Source organism: Capricornis sumatraensis, chromosome 4 (assembly GCF_032405125.1).
Source record: "Capricornis sumatraensis isolate serow.1 chromosome 4, serow.2, whole genome shotgun sequence".
Lineage (NCBI taxonomy): Eukaryota > Metazoa > Chordata > Mammalia > Artiodactyla > Bovidae > Capricornis > Capricornis sumatraensis.
This window is the reverse complement of record NC_091072.1, coordinates 88,549,874-88,576,344: the sequence shown is the minus strand read 5'-3', so window position 1 is coordinate 88,576,344 and position 26,471 is coordinate 88,549,874. Positions and strand designations below refer to the sequence as shown.

The 26,471-nt window shown below is 39.1% G+C and overlaps 1 pseudogene; it reads right to left on the bottom strand.

The window, feature by feature from the left end:
• Positions 1 to 639: 639 nt before the first annotated feature.
• LOC138078643 (E3 ubiquitin-protein ligase MARCHF6 pseudogene) overlaps positions 640 to 26,471 on the bottom strand; it is a 37,613-nt pseudogene continuing 11,781 nt past the window's right edge.

Sequence of the window (26,471 nt, the reverse complement as noted above, 5' to 3'; positions counted from 1 at the left end):
AAATTTATACACACAACGTGAGTTAAAATAAAATCAAGAACTAATGTTTGCGGTATCGGGTTTGGTCTATTTAGACCGGTTTCCTCCTCTGCCAGAAGTAAAGGATAGCACCAACCTCAAGGGATTTGAGGACGATTAACTAAGCTAAGCGCCGAAAAGCTTAATACAGTGTCTACCACGCAAATAAATGTTTAGTAGTATTTTTAAAGGAGGCAAAGTGGGGTGGTAAGAATACTGGAGAGGGTCGGAAGGCGGGTGAAGGCGCTGGACCTTTGCACCTAAATCTTCTGAGCCTCAGTTTTCTTCTCTGTAAAATCAGGTGGCCTGAGTAGAACACGTCGAAGAGCTGTAAACGATTCACCCGGAGTTTGGGGAAAGGCGGAGCCGCGGGGCAGAAAGGGTTAGCAACGAGCCCGGGGGCGGCTTTGCGGGAGCCGGCGGCAGAGGCCCCGCCCCGTCCCGCTTGGGAGGCCCTGGCAGCTCCAGCCCGCGAGCAGTTCCGGTGCCAAAACCCTTCCCTCCCCCGCTCCCCCGGAAGTGCTTTTCTAGGGTTCGGGCCGTAGAGAGGCCTTGTAGGCACAGCCGCTGAGGCTTGGTCGGCTCTGAGGAGGGGCTCCTACCCGTGTGGGAGCCCAGGGTTTAGCGCCGGTCGACCCGCGCCTTGGCCCCTCTCACCTCCCGGGCCGACGGTGAGTGGCCGGGGGAGTGAACTGGTGACGGCCGCGGGCCGCGTCGGGGCTGGCGCTCTCGGGCCCCCGCTACCCGCTCTGGGCTCCAGGCTGCGGGCTGGGCTGTCGGGGTTCGAGAAAGGGGGTTGTCGACCGCCGCGGTTTTCGCCGAGCCCGGGGGACTGGAAGGAGCGGGCGGTGGGGGCCGTGGGGTGGGCGGGGCGGAGCCAGGGAGTGGGTTCCCGGAGCTGTTGTTGCTGTTGGGAGAGTTAAGAATGGGCTGGGCCTCTGTCCATCCAGCCCCCTCATTTCTGCTCCCCTATATCCTCGCGCTGTCTCTGGGATTTGGTTTTTCTGTGTCCGACCCGGGGCTGGGAATCTGGACGTCAGACTCAATCGTGGGCTGTAGTTGACTTTGGCGATCTCTAGGTCTGTCGTCCGGCTCAGTAATTAGCTGGGGTCCCAGGAGTGTCGTCTCTTCGGTCCCAGGGCGGGGCGATGCGTGTGTAGACACTTGAGATCTTCTGCAAGGCTTTCCGTCTAGACTGGTGTAGGGGTTGCTCAGGATCGGTTTGGACTGCGCTTGGGACCGGTGTTGGAGGCGTAGGGCAGTGTGGCACCAGCATGCCTCCCATGATCTTTACTCACTGGAAAGCTTACTCAAGCTCTTGTTGAAGTCACTTCTTAAAACAACAAACTTGCTTGAGGAAAATCAGGAGTTCAGGTAAGTTCCCTTATTTTCTCCGCCGACGTTAGGAATGATGCTACTCTCTAATCTGCACTCCTAATTTCTGTGGCTATCTGAAGTTAAAGTGGTTTGGTGAGTTCAGTCTGCGGTTGTTGTAAGAATTGACTGCGTAGGGTTGGAGAATTATTATACCCTCCCTTTCTTAAAGTTTGTTTACCTTCATGTTTGGAATTGTCATTTTTCTTAACTTTTAAAGAAAAATTGTGCCCTGGAACTCCAAGGAGATTCCTTAGACTGTTACAGCTGTTGCTGCAATGCAGAGGTTCACACAGGTGGCCAGAGGTGTTTTTGTTGTTGTTTTTTGCTGCTGTTTTATAATATTAGATGTTTACTTCAGATAAATTGAGTCTTTCGTAGAGGACAAAGTGATGTAGGTCGTTGTTTTTAGCGAACAGGTTTTAGGTAATAAATAGCACCCGAAAGGTTTGTAGGAAATACGATTTCCCACATTTACTAGTGATTTTAAAATTATGATCATAAAGGAATACAGTTACTGTTGATTTTGACTGCCAGCAGATAACCATTACTTTTGCAATGTAGAGCATATGCTCACCACCTTTGTGAAACCAGTGACACTTTCCTGTACTTCTCATCTTGTGCTTGTATTAGGACTTATGCTCTAGTTTTTTTGGGAGTACTTATCTCATTCTCCTTCCACCACCGGAAGGGAGTAATCTCATGAATTAGGGAAAATAGACTGAAGTGCCTATTCAGGGAGCTGTCTTATGCACAAGAAAATTGATTTCACCATTGTTGATCTTCTACAGGTAAAGGGTGGATGATTTTTAAAGTCCCTGCAAAAGATTGTGGAGTAAAGACTAGTTGCCCAACTTTTAGATTTAGATAGAAACTGTGGATTCTCAGCTATTTGAAGTGCTTGGGATATTGAAATTGAGAGGATCTGGAAAAGGAGTCAGGTTAGATACAGTTATGAATTGGTACTGAAGGTGTGATAGTGTGTTTTGAAGGCAAAGATTTCAAGAATTGTAAGAATAGAAAAAGGAAAAATCAGCTGCCCAAAGTAAATTTAATTATGCTCACGTTAATTCAGCAGATACTGAACATTTTCATTGGAAATTATATTATTCAAGTCAGTTCAACAGATATTGCCGTGTTAGGCATCAAACTTTGTTAGGCAACCATGTAGGAGCAAGAAAAGATACAGACATAACAACTAAGCTTCATGTTTTGGCAGTAATTTTCTAAGGTGTGTCAAAAGTCATGAAGAGCGTATTAAATATTTAGGCATATTAGATTTTTTTTTCTAATTGGAGGTGAGTGCTTTGTGCTTCATGAAAACCACTGCTAGGCATTAGAGGATGCAAAGATTAAGTCTTGAATCTTAAGGAATTTGAAATCTAGGAGATGTCATATATTTGTATAATAATTTACAGCATATAAAAATAAATACTTCCTATGTGAGTGGTTTGATCTAAGTTTGGAGTTGTACGAAAGGAAAATGGTTTCATTTTTATCTAGAGTAAAATGGAAGGTGGTAGCGGTATAGTAATGCTTTTAAAGTTAGCTCTGAAGCTATTATTTATTGAGCATTTCATGCATACCAGGCTCTGTGCTAGTTGCTTTACATACCTTTTCTAAGCTTCACAACAATATCTGAGCATATTTCTTAATAATGAGGTCACTGATACTTAAGTGACTTATCTGGACTCTGTAGTAGCAGGTAACTGAGCCCTAGTTTGAATACAAGTCTGTCTCGGGCCAAAACCTGTGTGTTTTTGCTACAACATGCTAATCCCAATAAACCAGCAGCCTGAGTTCAACATTACAGAGGGTAAGACTTTTCTAAGACAAAAATTTAGGGGCTGGAAGTAGGTGGATGAAGAAGGTTTTTTAAATAAAGGGAATGATGTGAGCACAAGTATGGAGGTGGGAAAGTTCATTATGTACTCAGAGGAAAGTATGTAGACCAGCTTACCTAGGATATAGGGTTCATTTTGGGGAATAAGAGATGAGGTTTGAAATATAAATTGGGGCTGGATTGTAGAACATGTTTAAATGCTGTATTTCAGAGTATTTGGGAGGTAATGAGAAACTGCCAAGGTTTAATAGTGTAGCATGTAGAATGATTTGTTGTATAAAGCCAATTTTCAAGAGAATATAAATAATAGGAAAAGGCAGTGAGGGTATCATGATTTAGGTAGGTGGGCGGGAGTAGGGATTGTTGAGAAAGATTTGGAGGAATTGGAGGCTGAAGATTACACTCATTTTGATTGTAGGTGACGGCACTGGTGGTATTACTAAAAATATGGGCAAGGAGGTGCATAGTGAGATCAGTTTTTAGTATAGTGAGTTTTTTATATACTTAACAAACACTGAAAATAGTCAGAATTCTTTGAAAATATGGGTTTGGAGTTCATGAGAGAGGTCAGTGCCAGGCATATATTAAACATTGGTGTAGAGAATAATATAAATAGATGTATTCGTTGAATCTGTTTAAGAAGATGAAAGAGTCAAGGGAGAGTCTAGACCAAAAAAAAAAAAAAAGAGCCTTTTATTTTAGATGGCATCTGTTTAAAACAGAAGGAAAAAACACTAGATAGATAAATAGATAGTTTTATTCAGTGAGTAAAAATTTTGGTAGTCTGTGTACTGCTCCCTCACATTGTAGACTCAAATGGCGTAGAAAGAATCTGATCATTGAAAATCGGATTGGGAAACAACTTTCTTGCTGTACGCCTAAGAATACTGTGCTATCATTACTCTATCTCAGGGAGGAGGGACTGTTGCAGACTCATTTGGTTCAGTGTCAGTCTTTGGTTACTTTAGAGCTGTTTGGTCGTTTCTTTTGGACATTTGTTGGCAAGTGATATGTGAGGATTTGGAAAATTCTCTGTCATTGTATTCTCTTTATATGTATGACTTTCAATTTTGGTTTCAGTATCATTAATTTCTGATTATTCAAAGACAATTTTTGTCCCTCAGATTACTACTGGCTGCTAGCAGTGCCTTTCATAGAAAATGGTATTTAATTGCATATTTTTCTTCCAACTCCCTTTTATAAGTACTTTTGATTAACATGAGCAGTTTTGTCTCTAATGTTTGGATTATTTTAGAGAGAATGATAAGACACTTACCATATAATGATACATACATTAAAAACTATACATTTTAATTTTGAAAGTATTTAAGAACTATATAGATATATAAAATTTCATGTGGTTTCCTGTTTACATATTTAAGGGAACCTGTATATCGGTGTATAAAAAAATGGTAGTTATTTGCAGAATGAAGCTTAGAGTTGTAACTTTTTGAGGGCAAGTTGATTATTTTTAGATTAAATTATTATGGAAGTGTTTATTTCCTTCTTGAGAATTAGTATATTCCTTTTGTTTTTTAGGAATATGTTTTTCACTCTTGTCACAGGCACTTGGGAACATCCTGAGTCCTGTGTCAGTGTTGTTGGAGGCAGTGGGGTTTGTGTGTGCTTTGTCTGGGCTGGTTAGCTTAGTTGCAGTGAGCCTGGTATTAATAAGCCAAAGGTCAGGAGTTCCATTTAGCTTCAGCCTGAGCGATGGCCAGGGAGTACACCTCTCACTCCTGCCAGCTGTCTGGGAAATTCCTCGGTTGTCGCTGGTCACAAAGGTGACTGGATTAGGATGGGATTTTTTTTTTTAAACCACTGGAAGAATATTAGAGGAAATTTAGCATAGTGATTAGGAACTCGGACTCTGGAATAAGACAGACCTATGTCATGAGTTTGCATAAACTCCGGGAGTTGGTGATGGACAGGGAGGCCTGGCATGCTGCAGTCCATGGGGTCGCAAAGAGTCGGAACTGAACTGAACTAATGTCAGAATTCTTGGTCTGTGATCTTGGGAGAGCCTCTAAACCCCTCCAATGAAGAAAGCCTCGATTTCCTCATTATTGAATAGGTTAATATTTGGTTTGGGCATGTCCTACCATTGCTTTCTTTTTCCAAGTGGAGGTTAACTGCTTAGACCTGTGGTTCCCAAGTGCTGGACCATGGAGTGGTGTCAGTCCACGACAGAGTTGTCACTTGTCTGAAGTGAAATGAGAATGAATGAACTTCTCAGAAAGCTACATTTATTGAATTTAGAAGATAATATGTTTTTCTAAAATTATCTTTTACCATTTTTGGTATCAGCATATTAATTTTTTTAATGAAATAATGGTGATAGTAATTGGTAGTTATTTTCTTTTTAAATGTCTTTGGCAGAATAAAAGTAACCACCCCCACCCCACTCCACCCTTTTTTTTTTTTTTAAGATTATGGCTCTGTGAAATCTAAAATCTTGGTTAAACAGAACCAGGAGATTAGGGAAGAGTACTCATTCAACATATTTATGCATATTCAAGGTTTGGCTTACATTCTACCCTTCGATTACCCTATAGGGGTTGTATTGTCATTCTCACCTCATTGAATTTGAATTTGTCAAGTTTTACATGAATACCTACAGCATATTTCAAGGAGCAACTCAGATGGTTTTCAGTTGAGTTCAAACAACTTGCTCCAAATTATTTGTTTAAAGCTATGTTTCTCAACCAGAGTCCCAGGAGGAAACTGGTGAACTGTGGGGGCTGCCTGGGGGTGCTGCTGTCAGTCATTCCTCTGCTGATTAGCCAAGAAGATAAATAAGTCACTCGCCTTTGACATAGTGAAGTAGCAGAAACTGGCTTTCCTTTTCACCTCTTCTGTAGAATTGTTGAAGCTAGAGTTAGAAAAGCTTTATTTAATGTAGCAAGTAAACCTTGTATGCATATCAGTATTCGAAATGCTTTCTAGAGAAAGAGAATAATTCAGTGCTTTGCATAATTGGTTATGTAAGTGGAGCCTCAGAAGTCCTCCTGGGGACACAAAACAATTATTAGCATAAGCGGTTATTGAAATTGCATTCAGTTGTTTAGATGAGAAGCTTATTGACCCCCTGGTTCACTTAGAGTTGAGGCGAAAACTTAAGTTGCAAACCTAGCTTGTTAAATTAAGGCTTAGCATTTGTTTCCGTTGAGTGTTTTTGGTTAGGTAATTTAAAAAATTGGGAGTGCTGTAGAAATACTTAATTTGTGTTAGAATGCCTAAAGCAAAATGTTCAGGTTAAGCTGAAATAGCTTAGGACCTCTGTACTTTAATTTTAAAGAAAATTGGATGTTTGCTGCTTTAGATATTAAGGATGCTATTGTTTTATAGTTTTGTTATATATCTTTGATTCTGGTAAATGAAAAAAAATCACGTATATTCATTCATTTAATAATGCTTGCAATTATCCTCTAAAGTGCTTCTAATGGCAGTAATGAATGGTATGCTCAGAAGTCTGGAGCTGTAGCCCAGAGTGCCCAGAGTGCACATTTCACGATGTCTGTAGCATTTAGTTTTAAAAATTCTTAGGAATTTTGCATTGCTGTTTTATATGTATGTAAACAGTGTTTTAAAGTGCTGCCAGCTAAAATTGGTGCCCCCAAGAAAGGTCATATGTTCATCCTGTGGATTTTTGTATTCATTTTGACATGGTTTGTATTACAATTTAGTAGCACTATGCTTAACTATTTAATTTTGGCTCCTGAAAAAAAAATCTTGTGTTCTGATGGTTTTGGTGGAACATGGGAGATGGTGAAAAGGTCTTCACACTTTCTGTATTTTTCTCAACAAACAGCAAACTATTTTAAACTACTGCTGAGGAGCTGTAGTTTCATAGAAATAACATGACTTTGAAAGGAAATTGAATAATTATAAAAGTAAGAACATCTGAAAAATTGAACATTGCTCAGTTATCAGTGTATTTCTAGTGTTATAAAAAAATATAGCAACATTGTCTAATAGAACTTGCTGCAATGATGGAAGTGTTCTTTATCTGTACTATTTAATATAGTGGCCCTCATATGGGCCACTAAGCACTTAAAGTGTGTCTAGTGTTACAGATAAACTGATTTTTAAATTTTATTTAATTTTAATTAGTTTGAATGTGAACAGCTACTTGTGGCTACTATATTAGACAGTGCTGCTCTCTAGGGTTAGGAAGACAAGAGAAAGAAGAGAAGTTAGTAATCTTCATGCCACCTCTCAGCTCAGTTATAGGCACTCCACAAGTAGTTCTTAAAGAAGATAATGAATCTTTTTATTGTTTCAGTTTTGAATACCAAGCTCTGGGGCATATTCTAGATTTTTAGGGAATGATTGCTAGCCTTTTTTTTTTTTTTCTTGTTGATTTTTAAAATTTACTTTTATTACAGAAGCATATAGGATAATAAATGTACAGCTTAAATAATTGGCTTAAACAGTAGAACACTGCCTCTTTGAAGCCCCTCTGTACTTATCACCACTTGTGTTCTCTGACATGCTTCCTAAGTCACCATGATCTGAATTTTGTGTTAATCATTCCCTTGCTTTTCTTTTTAATTTTGGTTAATATATTTTTTAAAAATCCATTTTCCTCTTTCTTCATGTTTGGAAGTTTGTAGTTTCCCTTTATTTTAGTTCTTCCTGACTTCCAACAAATTATATATTCTTTTTGTTTTAAGCACTGTTGCTTTCATTTGCCTGTGTAATACACACATACACATACATACATACGTACATACATACATACATACATACAAATGTCTTTGCTCATTTTCATTTGCGTCTTCAACTTCCTGTTGAGATCTGAGATCATTTTCTCTCTCCTTGAACATCCTTTAGAGGGTCTGTTATGTGAAAAACTTCTTATTTGTTTGAAAGTCTTATTCCCGAAGGTGACTTTCTTGTGTGTGCATTCAGTGCTAGCAATTATTATTATTTTTATTATAGATCTTGCTCCATTCTCTTCTGGCTTTTATTGTTTTTGAAAAGTCAGTAATTGATGTGATTTGCCATTGCTTTAAAGATACAGTTGGCCCTACATATCTGTAGGTTTTGCCTTGTTGGATTTAACCACCCATGAACTGAAATATTTGAAAAATTATGGGAAGTTTAAAAAGCAGAACTTGAATTTGTTGCATGTTGGCAACTATTTATATAGCATTTCTGTTGTATTAGGTATTTTGAGTAATCTGGAGTATGCCTGAGGACATACATGCTGCTGCTGCTGCTGCTAAGCCGCTTCAGTCGTGTCCGACTCTGTGCGACCCCATAGACGGCAGCCCACCAGGCTCCGCCGTCCCTGGGATTCTCCAGGCAAGAACACTGGAGTGGGTTGCCATTTCCTTCTCCAATGCAGGAAAGTGAAAAGTGAAAGTGAAGTCGCTCAGTCGTGTCCGACTCTTAGAGACCCCATGGACTGCAGCCCACCGGGCTCCTCCGTCCATGGGATTTTCCAGGCAAGAGTACTGGAGTGGGGTGCCATATGCAAATACTACACTGTCTTGTAGAAGGGACTTGAACTTTGGAGGGTATCCTCTGAGGTCTTGGAACCATTCATGCCCCTTTGGAAAACTGAGGGATGACTGTTTTTGTTGTTTCATGAGAGCTAGTTTTGACATGGCTTTTTTTTTTTTCACCCTTGGTGTACTGCACTTTTGTTTTGATATGTCTGAAAGATGGTTTCTTCTGTTTATCATGTTTGGTATTCAGTAGGCTTTGGAATCTAAAGATTGATGTCAGTTCTGGAGAACTGTTGGCTATTTTCTCCTCAAATTTTATCTTCTTTATTTCATGTCTGAAACTTGTGTTTTGAAGTATGTTAGATCTTTTTACTCTACCCATTGGGCCTTTTAATTGGTCTTTTATATTTTCTATTTCTGTGTCTGTTTGTATTGTGTTCTCAATAATTAGTGCCTTTTCTTCCAGTTAGCTAATTCTCACCTCAGTTTTGTTCACCTGTTTCATTGAGTTTTTTTCACTTTATTTTATCAATTATATCTTTTTAAAAAATTGTGGTAAAATACACATAAATAGAATTTACCATTTTAGCCATTTTAAAGCATATGGGTCATGACATTGAGTATATTCCCCTTATTGTGTGACTATCACCACTGTCCATCTCCAGGACTTTTTTCGTCATCATAAAATTTTGTACCCATTCAACAGTAAGCCCTTGTTCCCTCTTCACTGAGCCCCTGGCAACAGCTACTTTACTTCTGTGAATTTATTCTGTATGGTCATATAAGTGGATCATACAGTGTTTGTCATTTTGTCTAGTTTATTTCACTCAGCATAATGTCTTCATCTGTGTTGTACCATGTTTATTGAGTTTTTGAAAATTTCATTTACTCTATTTTTTGGTCACTTCTAGAAGTTGTATTCAGTTCCTTTTAAAGATTATCCTTTTTAAAAAAATAGTTTTTCCTTTTTTAGTCATATTCTCAAGGTACTTTATTTCTTAAAAATCTATTTAATATGCTTTTTTTATTGAGTGTGATAATTACAGTATTTGAAGTCTGCAGATGTGAGTCTGTTGTTTTGCTTGCTCTTGCTCGTAGTGCTGTGCTTTCCTAAATCATTTTGTGTTCTGACTGTGAAGTTCCTTAGAACGTTCTCTGTATTAATTTTGCACAGTGAGTTTTAAAAAGTAGGATTAATATATAGCTTAGAGCTTATAAGTAAGCACCTGGAAATTAGTATCCTGTGTTCTTAAACTTTTTAATTTGAAATGATTTCTAACTTACAGTAAAGTTGCAAGAATGATATAGTAGACTTATATATCCTTTACCCATGTTTATCAATTTTTAAACATTTTGCCATATTTGATTTATGGCACAAACACACATTATTATTTGTTTTTGTGACCACTGAAGAGTTTGTTGCATACCTTTTTACTTCTTAATAGCTCAGGGTGTATTTCCTAAGAATAAGGTTATTCTCTTAGGTAATCACAGTACCATTATCAAATTCCAAGAATTTAAGATTGGTAAATACTTTAGTCTCCATATGCTTTAAATTCCAGTCCTGTAGATTTGATCATATCTTGTATTTAGTTGTCATTTCTTTTTAGTCTCCTGTGTGGATCACAATAAACTGTGGAAAATTCTGAAAGAGATGGGAATACCAGACCACCTGACCTGCCTCTTGAGAAACCTATATGCAGGTCAGGAAGAAACAGTTAGAACTGGACATGGAACAACAGACTGGTTCCAAGTAGGAAAAGGAGTACGTCAAGGCTGTATATTGTCACCCTGCTTATTTAACTTATATGCAGAGTACAGCAAGAGAAACGCTGGGCTGGAGGAAGAACAAGCTGGAATCGAGATTGCCGGGAGAAATATCAGTTACCTCAGATATGCCGATGACACCACCCTTATGGCAGAAAGTGAAGAGGAACTAAAACGCCTCTTGATGAAAGTGAAAGAGGAGAGTGAAAAAGTTGGCTTAAAGCTCAACATTCAGAAAACGAAGATCATGGCATCTGGTCCCAGCACTTCATGGCAAATAGATGGGGAAACAGTGGAAACAGTGTCAGACTTTATTTTTGGGGGCTCCAGAATCACTGCAGATGGTGGTGACAGCCATGAAATTAAAAGACGCTTACTCCTTCGAAGAAAAATTATGACCAACCTAGATAGCATATTGAAAAGCAGAGATATTACTTTGCCAACAAAGGTCCATCTAGTCAAGTCTATGGTTTTTCCTGTGGTCATGTATGGATGTGAATTGGAGTATAAAGAAAGCTGAGTGCTGGAAGAATTGATGCTTTTGAACTGTGGTGTTGGAGAAGACTCCTGAGAGTCCCTTGGACTGCAAGGAGATCCAACCAGTCCATTCTGAAGGAGATCAGCCCTGGGATTTCTTTGGAAGGAATGATGCTAAAGCTGAAACTCCAATACTTTGTCTATCTCATGTGAAGATTGACTCATTGGAAAAGACCCTGATGCTGGGAGGGATTGGGGGCAGGAGGAGAAGGGGCCGACAGAGGATGAGATGGCTGGATGGCATCACTGACTCAATGGACGTGAGTTTGAGTGAACTCCGGGAGTTGGTGATGGACAGGGAGGCCTGGCGTGCTGCGATTCATGGGGTCGCAAAGAATCGGACACGACTGAGCGACTGAACTGAACTGAACTGAACTGAACTGAAAATGAGCTTGTCTTTGTCTTTTATGTAATTAAAGAATACAGATAAATTGTTTTATAGAAAAATGTTCAACTTCGATTTGTCTCATAGTTTCAGGTTATTTATTTATCATCAGTCAGACTACTACAAAAGGTATGTGTCCCTCTCACAATATTACATCTGGATATACATTATGTCTGTTTGCCCCTCATTAGTGATTTTACTTTTGGTCAGAGTGTTGAGTGGTTTATTCACTGTATAGTTACTGGTTTTCTCCTTATATTTAATAAGCGATCTGCAGGGAGGTCCTAGTGTTTTGTTCTTCATGAAAAGATAAGTACGGTGGGACTTCCCTGGCAACCCTGTGCAATGCAGGGGGTGTGGGTTCCATCCCTGGTTAGGAAGCTAGGTCTCACATGCCTTGAGGCCAAAACACCAAAACATAAAACAGAAGCAATATTGTAACAAATTCAATAAAGATTTAAAAAACGGTCCTCATCAAAATAAAAAAAAATAAGTACAGTAATAATATATATTTCATTTGTATGAAAGATTTCTAGTTTGCCAGGCATTTTTATACATACCTTGTTTTAGTGCTCTTTTAAAAAATTTGCTTTTATTGTACTTCGCTCTATTACATTTTTTACAAATCAAAGGTTTGTGGCAACCCTGTGTTGAGGAAGTCTGTTGGTACTATTCTTCCCATAGCATTTGCTAGCTTCATGTCTTTTTTGTTACATTTTGGTAATTCTCACAATATTTCAAACTTTTTCATTCTTATTATTATATTTGTTATGGTGATGTGTAATCAGTGATCTCTGATGTTAACTGCAATGACTTGCTGAAGGCTCAGTTGATAGTTAGCATTTTTTAGCAATGAAGTTTTTAAGACAACTTTTTATTGAAATATAGTTGATTTAAAGTATTTTTAAGTTAAGGTATGCACATTTCTTTTAGATATGCTGTTGTACACTTAATAGACTACAGGATCACATAAACATAACTTTTATATGCACTGGGCAATGGGAAAAATTTGTGTGACTCGTTTTATTGTGATACTCACTTTATTGTTGTGGTCTGGAACTGAACTTGCAGTATCTCTTAGGTACGCCTGTATTTTATGACCTTATTTTAATCTTTATGGCAGTAGTACATATTTTATAGTTCTGGAAACTAAGACTCAAAAACATAGCTAATAAGAGGCAGCATTGGAATTCCAACCCTTAAAGTTTTCTTAAGACTGTTTTTTAAACTAGCCACAGTTGCCCTCTAAGTTGGAAGATTGACTGTTAACTTAGGGCATGGTCTGTGTCTTGTCTCCTGTGTTGTCAGTGCCTGGGACGGTTGAGTGAATAAATAACACACAGACAGGAGTTGCTATCTGACATGAGGGTCTTACATGTTAAGAGTTCTAATGTAATTATATTTGTCCACATTTTATACTTACATATATAAATGTAGGCATATGGATAATGTGTATGTATGTTGTTGCTCAGTCACTAAGCTGTCTCTGACTCTTCGTGACCCCATGGACTGCAGCACATCAGGGTCCTCTGTCTTCCACTGTTTCCCAGAGTTTGCTCAAATTCATGTCCATTGAGTCAGTGATGCTGTTTAACCATCTATCCCCTGACACCCCTTTCTCCTGTAAGTACATAATAATATATATGTAGTTGCTTAAAGTTTGTCTGGAAGGTTTTTCTGAAGCTTTGCATAACTCTAGGTAAGATTTTTTTTTTTAGATTAAAAAGTAAATGGATTTGCCTTTAATGAAGAAAATTTGGAGCTTTCTTTTTCTTGGCTGTGCCGCATGGCTTGTGGGATCTTAGTTCCCTGACTAGGGATTGAACACTGGCCTCGGCAATGAGAATGTGGAGTCCTAACCATTTGGACTGCTAGGAAATTCCCCCACATTTGGCTTTCTCGAAGGCATTAGGTGATAAAGATAAGTGAGGCAGATTTTCTGGTATCAGTTCAATTCTTTTTTTTGTTAAGCAAATCTTTAAGATTGGGGTGATTGGAGGAATGTAGTATATTACTAGAATGTAATCTCTTGACCTGGTTAATTGGTGGATGCTGGGCCCTAAGGAGATTCACCTTTTCTCCTGTTTTACCTCTGACTTTCCACCTTCCATTCTTGGTTGAAGCCGGAGGGACTTGGGCATAGGACACAAGTTCCCCCTTGGCTTCAATTATTGGGACCCTACTAGGTATCAAGAACCATGCTGGATATTGAAGTTAAAATGGTGAATCTAGATAGATGTAGTTGTTGTCATGGAGCACAATTCAGAGGTGATGAACTATTATATCCCTTTGTTTGTGTTAGTCATTTATATATTTAAATCAAATATTTCTAAGAAAATCTTATTTATGTCGGCTGAAATTTTCCTGGCCAGAGAAAAAATTCTTGAGACCCTTAATGGATTGTGTAAGTATAGAATTTGAGACTGAAAACTACTCAGTAAGTGTGTTCTGAAAACTGATAACTTTAATTTCAATTGAAGTCTTTTATTAAAGCCTAACCTAAGTAAATTACAGATGCTATAAAGACTGCTATTTGCCTCCTATGGGGTTTTATGAATAGTTACTAGAAGTAGTGTCTTGGAAGTTATATGTATTACATAGTTCTTTGATATTCCCTTGTCTCCCCCTCACTCAAAAAACTTTGTTACACAAGCAAATGCATGTATTTTTTTTAAAACTCTTATTTTGAGGTAGAGCCTTACAGAAAGTTGCAGAAATAGTAGGGCCCTGAATAGTACTTTTCACTCAGTTTCCCCAATATTGACATCTTAGATAATTGTCATACAATAGGAATATGAAGAAATTGATATTGAGACATTACTGTTAACTAGAGTTTCCCATATGTAATGTTAACCATATGTTAACATTACTGATAACAGAATTTCCCTGATGGCTCAGGAGGTAAAGAATCCACCTGTAATGCAAGGGACACAGAAGACATGGGTTTGATCCTTGGGCTGGGAATATCCCCTGAAGAAGGAAATGGCAACCACTCCAGTATTCTTAGCTGGAGAATCCCACGGACAGAGGAGCCTGGTGGGCTACAAACAGTCCAGTGGGTTGCAAAGAGTCAAATGTGACTGAGCGACTAAGCATAAGTACTGTTAACTAGAATACAGGCCATGTACTGATATTATCTGTGTTTCTTTGTGTGTGTGTCGTTCTGTACAGTTCTAGCCCATCTATATATTTAACCACTGCTGCAGTCACAATACAGAACTGTTCCATCACCACAGAACTCCCTAGTGCTACCTCATTGTGTTCATAGCCCATCCCCTCATCCCTTGCTTTGTCATTTTGAGAATGTTGTATGAGTGAAAGTATAGTGTGTAACCTTTTGAGATGCATGCTTTAAAAATATAATTTGTTTTAATTCTCAATGTAAAATAAACTTTTCTAAAAGGTGATTAGATGGTAGGAAAAACAGATTTTGAATCTACCACCCTAATACAGTCATCATTCTGCTTTTTTTAATACCCCATTTTATATAATGTTTTATATCACATGTATAGTGTATGCTCAATTTTGTTTGCTTTTTAAACATTTTTTGGCTGCGCTGTGTAGCATGTGGTATATTAGTTCCCAGGAACGAACCCATGCCCTGTGCAGTGGAAACGTGAAGTCTTAACCACTGGATTGCCAGAGAATTCCCTTGTATGATTTTTTTAAACTTAACATTATTTCTGTGCAATCATCATATATAATTTTTGCTGTTATAAGGAATATTGCAGAAAACACTTAAAAGCATGTATTTTTCTTCATGTTTTTAGTTATTTTCTTAGAGCAGATTCCCAAATATGTGATATGGAGCCACAGGATATGAGGGTTTATTAATCCTGAGAATTTGGTCAAATTGCTTTTCAAAAGATGGAGGAGCCTGGTGGCCTGCAGTTCATGGGGTCGCTAAGAGTCAGACACGACTGAGCGACTTCACTTTTACTTTTCACTTTCCTGCATTGGAGAAGGAAATGGCAACCCACTCCAGTGTTCTTGCCTGGAGAATCCCAGGGATGGGGGAGCCTGGTGGGCTTCCGTCTATGGGGTCACACAGAGTCGGACACGACTGAAGTGACTTAGCAGCGCAGCTTTTCAAAAGGGTGGTATTACTAGTACTGTTTCACTGTATCTTTGTTAGATTGGATACTAGGGTTAACTTTTACCCCCTAACTTAAGGTGAAAAAGGAACTTCTTGGTTCTAATTTTAGAGTGCATTTCTTTCTGTAACAGTTTTTCTATGAAGAGTACAATTGATTGTAACACCAAAATGCCTTGAACTTTTAAAAATGTGATTTCGGTTTTAAGTAATTTGGAAAAACTTTTTAGTATCTGTGCCAGTGTTCAGCAGTTCTGTGCAGGAGATTGAGTCACCAGCTCCTTCTCTTTACTTTGCCTGTAACCTCTTTGGTTTATAGGTTTGTTACCTACAGAATGATTACCAGTTTCTGCTTTGCTTCCTCTGGCCCCTACCGTGATCTGGCTAGTCTCCTCAGTCTGGATCTTTGACCTTTCCCTCTGTCTGTTAACTCTTCACAGAGCACTGCTCCCCCCACTGGCACCACACCAGCACCTCATTCACTTTACCTGCTTGCTTGTCAGCCTTAGGTGCTGGGTCACACCGATACATTAATACATTCCTTGGATTACCATAATATTATCCTTACAGTGTAACCCTGGGAGCGAGCAGTCTCAGGACTACTGGACATCTTCACTTTTTCAGTGGCCACCACAGAAGTTACGTGGTTAATCATGTGTGGAGTATGTAAAATATACCCAAATACAAAAAGAGCAGAATAATGAGGAAATTATGTACCTTTTACTTTTCTCTTTTGAAAGAAAGCATTGCTATATTCTTTGAGTAGTACTACAGACTATCAAAATACTAAGAAAACCCTTAAAACAGAAGTTTTAAGTAGAATGTCATTAATGGCAACACTTTGCTTCATTTTAAAGCAGTATTCCTACAAATTTTTGAGGTAGCTACATGTGAAGATCTCATAAGAGTTGTTGAGTAGTAGATTGGACAAGTTGGTTAGCAGGGGATCATAAAAAATGATATATATTTTTAATTTTTAACTCGAATAGACATTCTTTCACCACTTTTTTCTGCATAGGGTCAGGGTTTTTCTTTATGGATGGATCTTTCATTCGAGTTCTGGATTGTTTTTTTAGAATAATCCATACCCATGAGGCATTTATCTATGAAGTATCCCTTTCTAATAAAACAGAATTTAAAGGCAGTTTTAATGTTTTACATAAAATCCTCTACAGTTTTATGCTTTTTCCACTATTCTTTTAAAGCTGTTTTTACATACATCTATATCCATAATAACTTCAGAAAATAATTGGCCTTTGAATCTTTTTGAACTTTTCAACATAATTTTCAGAGAAACAACCCCTTTCACGCTCATAATCCATCAGTTTACATAATCTTAAATTACATAATTACAATAACAAGTACAGTTGGCTTACGTGAATTTGGGAACAAACAGCTGGCTCTTGTTAAGCATCCAGCTCATTTGGTGAGAATGGAAGGTTGAGGACACAGTGAGAAAGCAGTTGACTCAGAGGACTACCAGGTGCAAGTAGTCGGCCTGTGATGAACATCAGGAAGTGATTTATGGAGGAATTTAAGTTCTTTATTTCTCTAAGTTGATAAAGTAGAGGTCTGTTAAATGAGTTTGTACTGAATTATTCTGATTTCTGTTATTTTAAAATAATTTTTATTTATTTTTGGCTGTGCTGGGTCTTAATTGCTTTGTGTGGTCTTTCTCTAGTTGTGATGAGCAGGGGCTACTATTCATTGTGGTGCACAGGCTTCTCATTGTAGTGGCTTCTCTTGTTGTGGAGCACAGGCGCTAGGGCACAAAGGCTTCAGTAGTTGTGACACACAGACTCAATAGTTGTGGCGTACGGGCTTAGTTGTTCTGCAGTAAGTGGGATTTTCCTGGACCAGGGATTGAACCCGTGTCCCCAGCATTAACAGGCGGATTCTTAACCATTGTACCGCCAGGGAATTCCTTATTTCTGTTTTACAGAGGAAAGCGGTGAGGCTTCAGAAAGTTAAGTAAGATTCCCTAGATCAGGCAGGTAATAAATGATGGAGCCGTAGGACTAAGGAACAAATTGGAGTTACGAACACACTCTCAGAATGGAAGTCATTCGTATGGAGGGGACTTACTGTACAGTAATAGGTTTATAACACTTTTTCACACAAATAATACATGAAAAATAAACATAGAAAATAAAGAAAACATTTTAAATTTTACAGTATAGTACCTTGAAAAGTACAGTACAACAGCTGGCATTCAGGGGCCAGCATTGAGGGAACAGGCAAGGAGGTGCTACTGCACTCTGAACAGTATTATACAGGAAAGTACACAGAAGCACAACCGCTTGTAGTGGATGCACACACCTGACCATGTGTGCCAGACACACGAACTAACTTACATGATTGGACGTGTGAACACACATTTGCATCTTTGAAAGCTCACAACGTGAAGGTCTGTACCTAGGGTACTTACTACGTACTAGGTCTGCTTGAAGCTCAAATGTGGCATGTCCTTTTACCTCCTGCGCAGGTGCTCGATGCTTTTTAGGTCGTCTTGTTTACCCAGTCATTAAATATCCTTGAGTGCTCTTTGGGTATGTTTGGGGTAGTGTTTTTACAGTTATTCCACATCTTGGGCCCTTCTTTCATTTTTCTTCTTAATGTTTCTTTTGTACTAACTAAAAAATGAAGGTGCATCCCAAGGTGAAAATTAGGCTTATAATTGTTTGTTTTTATATTATATTGACTCTGTGTATGTGAGAACAAGACTAAAGTCTTGCAGTGTTGTAACTGCTGAGGTAACTGAAATAAGAGAATGTAAAAGGGAAAAATGAAGTGGGAGCAGACATAAACTTTGCTCTTTCTTCTGTTAAATTTCATTCTTAGTTTGGAATCTAAACAGTCATCTTTATTCCTATCATTATTTCATGGAGCATCAGTAGAGCCATTAGAATTTAAAGAAAAGGATATATGTACACATATACATATATAATTAGTGTAAAAAGTTATATTTCTGACAGTATGTCAGGCTCTTTAAATCTTAAAAATAGCATAAAAAACTTTCAGTTCTACCCTAGATGTTACTCAACTCAGGATTGAAAACCATTGATAATGAATTTAAATGTTTATTTGTATAGTTGTTAACTTGTAACTTTCATATGATTATAACTAATATTATGATAAGTAGTACTGTTGAGTTGTTTATTAAGTGCCTTGGACACTCTTTAGCCATAGTAAATAGTTTACTAGTAAATACAAAGTAATACAGAACAAAAATGAAAATTGTCAGTTGATAACATTCTTTTCCACTTTCTTTGTAAATGTCAAGATATGTAAACTCCACATATCAATTCTAAGGCACTTTTCCCTCCTCCCTTCCTAAGTATAACTCTGTTTTGTGATTTTTTTTTTTCTTTTTTGGCATTAGCCTGAATGTTTGAATATGGCAAAGGAATATACTGAATTTTTTGATATGCCAGCTAGCATCTTTCACTTACTGAGATAATGTATTTTAGAGTTGTAGAAGAATAATTGGTTATGACAACAAACCTTTGGGCTACATTATGTGATTTAAAAATACATGTATTTATTGGTTGTGCAGGGTCTTTGTTGCTGCCTGGGTTTTTCTCTGGTTGCAGTAAGCGGGAACTGCTCTCTAGTTGTAGTGTGCAGGCTTCTCTTCTGTTGCAGTGCACGGACTTTTCATTGTGGTGGCTTCTCTTGTGGAGCATAGGCTCTGGGGTGCTTGGGCTTCAGTGGTTGCAGCTCAAGGGCTCAGTAGTTGCTGTGCCCAGTCTCTAGAGCACAGGCTCACTAGTGGTGGCACATGGGCTTAGTTGCTCTGCTGCATGTGGGATCCTCCCAGACCAGGGATCAATCCCGTGTCCCCTGCATTGACAGGTGGACTCTTCACCAATGAACCACCGGTGAAAGTGAAGTCGCTTGGTCGTGTCCAGCTCTCTGCGACCCAATAGATTGTAGCCTACCAGGCTTCTCCTTCCATAGGGTTTTCCAGGCAAGAGTACTAGAGTGGCTTGCCATTTCCTTTTCCAGGGGATCTTTGCGACCCAGGGATCAAACCCAACTCTCCCGCATTACAGGCAGATGCTTTAGTGTCTAAGCCACCAGGGAAGCCCTGATTCTTCTTTTTTTTTTTTTTTAAGACAAGTCGTTAAGACTATAAAATTTAAATTGTACATAGTGATACAGTTGTGTGAAGAGATGGTCAAGTCATAAATTCCATAGTGTTGTTAATAAGAGACCCCCTAAATGATATTTTATTAACAAAAAATAAATAATCTTCTTAAATGTTACTGTGTTATGTACTCCCTTTCAACGTTTTTTTCCCCTGTTTTTCTGGTTTTATAATTGGAGGCTAAGATTGTAATAAAGTTGAATCAGAGGAACCAGATTAGTATTAGTGGCTGTTACATTAATTGTTCTCTTTATCTAGTGGCAAAACCAAAAATCCTATGAAATAACAACATTTTAAAAACAAGGTTGAAAAAGAGTTTGAATTGTTTCTTTCAGTTGCTTGAGTTTTAATTACTGACACAATGCTGTGTTCAATATTACTTGGAAATTTGAGATAAAGAGAAAAATTCTGTTAGAAAAATGGTATCTTAAATGTTCTTTTGACATCTGAAACATTGCCCATGACTTTGTCTTCCCCTTCTATTTTTTTTTTAACTCCTTTTTGGATTTTAATGATTTTGGCACTTCTTAGGTTTACAAAATATTTCTGGTGCATGTAGCCATTTGAGATCTAGACCCTAATCAGAAATTTCAACTAGATAGTTTTTCCCCCCCCTTTTGGCAAAGCAGTTTTAGAGTGCTGATGAATTATACTGCATCCAATTTTATTTCTGTAATAAAGGTTGCCTTGGGTAAGATAAATTCTTCACCTATTTCTTTACCTGTTATACTTTGTTTTGATTGATGCAGAGTTGCCATAGTTGTACCCATTCTTACTAAAGAGGAAATGAGCCCTCGACCCTTGTGTATTGACTATTGGTAGCCTCTAGTAGCTAGCCCTTGGGCTTCTCTTGTGGCTCAGCTGGTAAAGAATCTGCCTGCGACTCGGGAGACCTGGCTTCGATCCCTGTGTTGGGAAGACCTCCTGGAAAAGGGAAAGGCTAGCCACTCCAGTATTCTGGCCTGGAGATTTCCATGGGCTGTATAGTCCATGGGGTCACAAAGAGTTGGACACAACTGAGTGACTTTCACTTCACTAGCAACTAGCCCAGAGTCTCAGTCCTAATTAACATTGCCTACAGATGGTTCAAAATTGGCAAGGGAGTATGTCAAGGCTGTATATTGTATAGCTTATATAATAAGCTTATTTAACTTATAGGCAGAGTGCACCATGTGGAGTGCTGGGATGGATGACTCACAAGCTGGAATCAAGATTGCTGGGAGAAATATCAATAACCTCAGATATGCAGGTGATACCACTCTAATGGCAGAAAATGAAGAGGAACTAAAGAGTCTCTTGATGAGGGTGAAAGAGGAGAGTGGAAAATCTGACTTAAAATTCAAAAAACTAAAGTCATGGCATCCATTCCCATCCTTTCATGGCAAATAGATGGGGAAAAAAGTGGAAGCAGTGTCAGATTTTATTTTCTTGGGCTCCAAAATCACTGCAAATGTTGACTGCAGCCATGAAATTAAAAAAACACTTGCTCCTTGGAAGAAAAGCTATGACAAACCTAGACAGTGAATTAAAAAGCAGAGACATCACTTTGCCAACAAAGGTTTGTTTAGTCAAAGCTTTGGTTTTTACAGTAATCTTTTATGGATATAAGAGTTGGGCCATAAGGAAGGCTGAGCACTGAAGAATTGATGCTTTTGAACTGTGGTGCTGGAGAAGACTCTTGAGAATCCCTTGAACAGTAAGGAGATCAAACCAGTCAATCCTAAAAGAAATCAACCCTGATTATTCATTGGAAGGACTGATGCTGAAACTGAAGCTCCAATACTTTGGCCACCTGATTCGAACAGCAGACTCATTGGAAAAGACCCTGATGCTGGAAAAGATTGAAGGCAGGAGGCGCAGGGGGTGGCAGAGGATTAGATGGTTAGATAACATCTTTGATTAAACGGACATGAATTTGAGCAAATTCTGGGAGATAGTGAAGGACAAGGGAAGCCTGGTGTGCTACACTTCATGCAGTTGCAGAGTGGGACATGACTTAGCAACTGAACAAAAACAGCAGATGAGGAAAGTAAAACTGTTTATGCATCAGAGGATCAGAGAGAATTGTCTAAATTCTTTAATAAAATTTTAACTCATTTATTTATTTTATTTTTGGCTGTGCTGGGTCTTCGAGGGGCTACTCGCAAGTTGAAGTGTGAAGATTTCTCATCGTGTGGGCTTCTCATTGCAGAGCACGGGCTCTAGGCTCATGGGCGTAGTTGCAGCACATCGGCTTAGCTGCCTTGTGCTGTGGAATCTTCCTGGAGCAGGGAGTGAACCCGTGTGCCCCTGAGTTGGCAGGTGGATTCTTAATCACTGAACCACCAGAAAGGCTCAACTTACTCATTTTTAATAAAAGGGTAATATATGTACATGATTTAAAACTTAAAGCCGCAGAAGGGTTTACTGTGAAAGCAGGCCTCATTTCCTACCTTCCTGTCTACTAGGTCCCCTCCCCTGAGGCAACAAACCTCCCCTGAGGTTTGTAGCAAGTTTCTTCCTACATTTACAGCCATATCTGCTCTTTTTATTGGTTGCATAGTATTCATTGTCTTGAATATACTGTACATTCCCTTTTTGGTTGACATGTAGCTTCTTTTGCTTTTATAAATAATTCAGCAGAGTATTGTATATGTATATCACACCTGTGTAAGTAAATCAGTATTTTAAATTTTAGAAGGAAAATTTGTCTGCCAAAAAAAATCTGTGCATTATAACTTTGATAGGCATTGCCAAATTATTCTTCACGGTAAATTGATTTCTGAAGTTAGAATATTGGTATTATCATATGTTCTTTGCAAAAGTATGATCACTAGTTGTTGCTGTGCTCTTTATAACCAGATTTATTTTCTTTCTTTTTATTAATTATCTGGTTGTAAGCATAGTAAATAGCCATCATACTCAACAGAAGAGTCTGAAATGCAGTATTTGGATGCAATCTCAAAAATGACAGAATGCTCTCTGTTCATTTCCAAGGCAAACCATTCAGTGTCACAGTAATCCAAGTCTTCCCTACCCAGTAATGCTGAAGAAGCTGAAATTGAACAGTTCTATGAAGACCTATAAGACCTTCTAGAACTAACACCCAAAAACATGTCGTTTTCATTCTAGGGGACTGGAATGCAAAAGTAAAGAGTCAGGAAATACCTGGAGTAACAGGCAAATTTGGCGTTGGAGTACAGAATGAAGCAGGGCAAAGGCTAATGAACGTTTTGCCAAGAGAATGCATTGGTCATAGCAAACACCCTCTTCCAACAACATGAGAACACTCTACGCATGGACATCACCAGATGGTCAGTACTAAAATCAGATTGATTATATTCTCTGCAGCCAAAGATAGAGAAGTTCTATATAGTCAGCAAAAACAAGACTGGGAACTCCTTGTTCCCAAATTCAGACTGAAATTGAAGAACGAGGGAAAACTACTAGACCATTCAGGTATGACCTAAATCAGATCTCTTAAAATTGTACAGTGGAAGTGAGAAATAGATTCAAGGGATTAGATCTGATAGAGTGCCTGAAGAACTGTGGATGGAGGTTCATGACGTTTTACAGGAGGCAGGGATCAAGACTATCCCCAAGGAAAAGAAATGCAAAAAGGCAAAATGGTTGTCTGAGGAGGCCTTACAAATAGCTGTGAATAGAAGCGAAGTGAAAGGCAAAGGAGAAAAGGAAAGATATACCCATTTTAATGCAGAGTTCCAAAGAAGAGCAAGGAGAGATAAGAAAGCCTTCCTTGGTGATCACTGCAAAGAAATAGAGGAAAACAATAGAATGGTAAAGACTAGAGATCTCTTCAAGAAAATTAGAGATACCAAGGGGGCATTTCATGCAAAGATGGGCTCGATAAAGGACGGAAATGGTATGGACCTAACAGAAGCAGAAGATACTAAGAAGAGGTGGCAAGAATACACAGAAGAACTGTACAAAAAAGATCTACAAGACCCAGGTAACCACGATGGAGGGATCACTCACCTAGAGCCAGACATCCTGGAATGCAAAGTCAAGTGGGCCTTAGGAAGCATCACTACGAACAAAGCTAGTAGAGGTGATGGAATTCCAGTTGAGCTATTTCAAATCCTAAAAGATGATGCTGTGAAAGTGCTGCACTCAATATGCCAGCAAATCTGGAAAACTCAGCAGTAGCCACAGGACTGGAAAAGGTCAGTTTTCATTCGAATCCCAAAGAAAGGCAATGCCAAAGAATGCTCAAACTACCGCACAATTGCACTCATCTCACACGCTAGTAAAGTAATGCTCAAAATTCTCCAAGCCAGACTTCAACAGTATGTGAACTGTGAACTTCACATGTTCAAGCTGGATTTAGAAAAGGCAGAGGAACCAGAGATCAAATTGCCAACATCCATTGGATCATCAAAAAAGCAAAAGAGTTCCAGGAAAATACCTACTTCTGCTTTATTGACTGTGCCAAAGACTTTGACTGTGTGGATCACAACAAACTGTGGAAAATTCTTCAAGAGATGGGAATACCAGACCAACTGACCTGCTTCTTGAGAAATCTGTATGCAGGTCAGGAAGCAACAGTTAGAACTGGACATGGAACAACCAACTGGTTCCAAATAGGAAAAGGAGTGTGTCAAGGCTGTATGTTGTCACCCTGCTTATTTAACTTATATGCAGAGTACATCATGAGAAACGCAGGGCTGGGTGAAGCACATGCTGGAATCAAGATTGCCGGGAGAAATATCAATAACCACAGATATGCAGATGACTCCACCCTTATGGCTGAAAGCAAAGAAGAACTAAAGAGCCTCTTGATGAAAGTATAAGAGGAAAGTGAAAAAGTTGGCTTAAAGCTCAGCATTCAGAAAACTAAGATCATGGCATTTGGTCCCATCACTTCATGGGAAATAGATGGGGAAACAGTGGAAACAGTGACAGACTTTATTTTTGGGGGGCTCCAAAATCACTGCAGATGGTGACTGCAGCCATGAAATTAAAGGATGCCTGATCCTTGGAAGAAAAGTTTTGACCAACCTAGACAGCATATTTAAAAAGTAGAGACATTACTTTGGCAACAAAGGTTCGTCTAGTCAAGGCTATGGTTTTTCAAGTAGTCATGTATGGATGTGAGAGTTGGACTATAAAGAAAGCTGAGCGCGGAAGAATTGAACTGTGCTTTGGAACTGTGGTGTTGGAGAAGACTGTTGAGAGTCCCTTGGTCTGCAAGGAGATTCAACCAGTCCATCGTAAAGGAAATCAGTCCTGAATATTCATTGGAAGGACTGATGCTGAAGCTGAGCCTCCAAAACTTTGGCCACCTGATGCGAAGAGTGACTCATTGGAAAAGACCCTGATGCTGGGAAAGATTGAGGGCGGGAGGAGAAGGGGATGATAGGATGAGATGGTTGGATGGCATCACCGACTCAATGGACATGAGTTTGAGTAAACTCTGGAAGTTGGTGATGGACAGGGAGGCCTGGCCTGCTGCCGTCCATGGGGTTGCAAAGAGTCAGACATGTCTGAGCAGCTAACTGAAGCATAGTATATTTATGTTTCACAAACTGCTAGCTTTCACTTGTTACCTTTGTGAAAAGTGTATTGGTGTAAATTATTAGCAGTCACTGACTTTTATATAGGTAGTGTCTATCTTGTAAATGAATTGTTTAAAAAAGACTGGGCTAGAGGCTGGGGGTGGAGGAAATGGGGAGTTAAAAAAATAGGGAATTTGGGATGAGGAGCCTCCACATCACCCCCCCACACCCTCCCGTAAGTCATTAAAATGGGTGTTTAGCTTATTAGGTCTGGCAATAAAAATTGTCTGTAACCTGTTATATCACAATATACTGCAATCACCCTTTATAACACTGGAGATTCATTCATGCTGTTGCTATCCTCTCTTAGAGAACTAAGTCTACCCAAAATCTAGGCCTTTGTGAGTTCCATGACCTGGTACAGGAGAGTAGGAATTAGATAGGGTGATGCTTGGGGAGGAATGAATGAGTTCAGGCTTAAAAAAAAAGAGAGAAAGCAATAGAATGAGCTTAAGGTGCCGAAGAATTGATGCGTTTGAACTGTGGTGTTGGAGAAGACTCTTGAGAGTCCCTTGGACTGCAAGGAGATCCAGCCAGTCCATTCTGAAGGAGATCAGCCCTGGGATTTCTTTGGAAGGAATGATGCTAAAGCTGAAACTCCAGTACTTTGGCCACCTCATGTGAAGAGTTGACTCATTGGAAAAGACTCTGATGCTGGGAGGGTTTGGGGGCAGGAGGAGAAGGGGCCGACAGAGGATGAGATGGCTGGATGGCATCACGGACTCGATGGACGTGAGTCTGAGTGAACTCCGAAAGTTGGTGATGGACAGGGAGGCCTGGCGTGCTGCGATTCATGGGGTCGCAAAGAGTTGGACGCAACTGAACTGAACTGAAGGTGCTTTTATTCCTTCCATATGTTTCTACTCTGCAGTCCTGGGACAGGGTAAGAGAGGGAGCCAGGAAATGGGATTTTCTTTCCCTTCCTTTCAAGTACTTTCCTCTTTTACTAGTCCCTTTCACAGGATCTTGATACCTGGGTTTCAGGTGCGTTGAGATGAATTATGACTTGAAGGAGATCACCAAGAGGGCTGAGTATGAAAATATCTGTAATTATTAGGAAAACTAGGGATATAAAATGGAAAAGAAGGTTTCCAGTGGTAAGACAGAGAACCATCTGTCAAGTTTTTATAGTTTGTTCTTTTTTTTGAGGGGGGAGTCAAGTCAACTGAGGGGGGCAGTGTTGAGGGCATTTTTAGCATTGTTTTTGGGGGAGATTCTGGTAACGTCTTGGCTCTATGTGTACTTTTTAAAAGAGTACTCTAACCATTCTTCCCTGAAGTGAAAACATACACT